Below are 2,899 nucleotides of genomic sequence, written 5' to 3'. Positions count from 1 at the left end.
TGGTTTTTCTCTGCTTGTTGGCTTCTGTCTTGTTGGTGTCAGAGGCAAAGGTGTCAGACGGCATGTGGTGGCGCGGCAGACAGAGGCTAGGGTAGGGTGCGGCGCCACTTGGGTTAGGGGGCTAGGGTTTCTATTAGGTGTTTAGGTTTTGGGCTGATTGGGCTGTTAAAGTTTTTATTTTTTTGGGCTTGTATTTGGGTTTGTTGTTTTTTTGTAAATGGACTGGATATTTGAGCTTTTATTTTATTTTATTTATTATTTGTATTTGGTCTTGGGCCCAGGCGAAATTGGCCTACTACAGCTACTTATTTAAATTTTATTTTACTCACAATTTAATCTATTGCTATTTATTCTAACATCATAATATGTCATTGTTACCATTAATTAGTTTCAAACATTACCTTTCACTAAATATTATTTTAAAGCTAATTTATATATTTTAAATACATAGCTTCTATACACATATGTGTGATAAAATTTTTAGTATTAATTAAAACAATAATTCCTAATAAAAATATAAAAACTGAATTAAATATATTTAAAACATGTTGAACAAATTAGAATAAAAATTATAATTTAATGGACTTTAAGACGCATATAAATCATAAAGACCATTACACGAAATAGTAAAAACTGTGAGCAGAGACATTTATGAAATGTTTTTAGTTTGGTTACAAGAGCAAAAACAAAACAAAATAAGAATAGGAAGACAGTTCGTGCCGAGGAATATCAGTTCCAGTTGTTGATGTTTGCATTGCTACTCTCCAGATAAGTAAAAATAAGGGTGATTATTCCGGATACAAGTTAGAGGTTTTCTAATTCTACAACTACAAGTTGGGTTCAATAAATGATATATGCTTGTATTTCATTTTGGTTCGTTGAGGTTTTTTTTTTCTATATTTATTTTGTTGTTTATTTTTTAGATTCATGATTATCTCTCTCAACAATGTTATTTTTAGTATTCGAATTTATTTATTTTAAATGCAATATATCTTACAACTACACTCAACACTTTTAGTTATTTTGTCCAAATAATATTTCTTTTAATAATTATTTCAAACATTATTTTAAAAAATTAACAACTTATTTTTAAAAATTATTAATGATAACTTTTTATACAAACAATGTATATAAGCTGTAAAAAATGTAAATGAGGTTGGATATGAGGCTGTAAAGTAATATGGAGGCTTTTGGTCTTGATTAAGTACTCAATTTTTTTTAGGGTAATTATTCTATTCATTATCAGTGGAGTAAAAAAAAGTAAAAAAAAAACTCTATAAATATGTCTAAGATGATGGTAAATATTTTTTAATTATTTTATTATTATTTTATTATACTCTAAAAAGTAAATGACATCAACTCAAATCTGTTTATAGAATTTTTTTTATTCTAGTAACACTTTGTAAGATAATACTTTTGTTACTAATGCTAAATATAAAAATGTGAATTTTTTTAAAATATTTTAAATTAAATATCAATTAAAAGCAGTAAAACGTTTTACAATAATTAATTTAAAAAATTTATATAATTAAATACAAAAAATAAAAATTATCCAAATACAAGATTGAATCATATGATGATAACGTAAAAAAATTAAAGATTTTTTTGTGAAATTTTCAAAAAATATATATTAATATATTATTAAAACAAATTATCTTTTAACAGTTTTCTTAAATATGTTCTAAATTAACAATAACATTGTTCTAAATATCTATTCGCTTTAAAAATTAAATTTTAAAAATAACTTTTCAACTTTTTTCTTAAATCATTTAAAAAATTTTGAAAATTTTTGCCGGTGCCGTTGATCACCTTTTGCTTATAGTTCCTTTATGTGTTTTCAAATAAAGAACCTCTTCCTTCCATTTTTGTTTTTAGGCTTTCATGAACTTGTCGTCCATGGAAGAAATGTTTTCCCATTAAATTTTTCTTATGACGGTTATGTCTGCTTTTATAGCACAGGGTTTCTGTTTAGTTTTTTCAGTTTTCCAAGTGTTTGGGAGAAAGATGGTAAAATCGCGATTCGGTGATTTGTTGAGTGGTTATGGTGGCAGTTTTGGCGACGCTGTCTATAGAGGGTGGGGAAGTTGACTAGTGGCATATCAATTCCAGTGAGGGGGAGGAGTAAATCGGCCTAGAAGCAGTGTCAGACAACAAGGGGATGGGTTACAGGAGAAGCCTTGTCGTTAAGTGCTATGGTGGGTCGAGTGGCCTTCCAATCGTCGAGGATGTTGCCATTGGATCGAGGAGTGGACACGAAGTGGATGCTATCATTTTGGAGTAGAACGAGGGCAGATTGGGGATGAACAAATGGCGGTGGATCTTGCCGGATTTGGGGTCTCTCATTATTCATTTGTCACGGGAGATGTGTGGTATCAAAAGAGCTTTATACGTACCATTGTGAAAATGTTGGTTTGCACGAATAGCGACTAGATGCACATGGATCTTCCCTTTCATAGGATGTTACTCAGCGAAGGGACCTCGGTTGTTATCTTCTTGTAGAAGACAAACAACGAAAAGTGTCCATGAAGGTGGTGTGGTGGATGGGTTATGCCTAAGGGCGATAGTGGCGGGAGACGGAGGATTGAAATGGGTCTCAACTGTTAGGGCGCTTACTATTGGCTTGTTTACTACCGAATGCTTCTGCCACTGTCTACGACTAGCAACGAATGTGGACAACGATGAATTTGGGAGCCTAGGCGTCAATAAAGATGTTCAGCCTTTGTTTCAAAAAAAAAATATTTTAAATTATATTAAAAAGTATTTTAAATTAAGGTAAATTGCTTGGTAAAAATTGTATCGAATTTAATTTTAAAAAGTTCATTAAAATGTTTTTCAAAAACAATTAATTTTGAAACAATTCTTGTTAAACTAAATATTTTTTTTTTAAAATGATGTAATT

Source organism: Gossypium hirsutum, chromosome D11 (genome assembly GCF_007990345.1).
Source record: "Gossypium hirsutum isolate 1008001.06 chromosome D11, Gossypium_hirsutum_v2.1, whole genome shotgun sequence".
Classification (NCBI taxonomy): domain Eukaryota; kingdom Viridiplantae; phylum Streptophyta; class Magnoliopsida; order Malvales; family Malvaceae; genus Gossypium; species Gossypium hirsutum.
The sequence above is the reverse complement of the archived record's forward strand: the minus strand, read 5'-3'. Positions refer to the sequence as shown.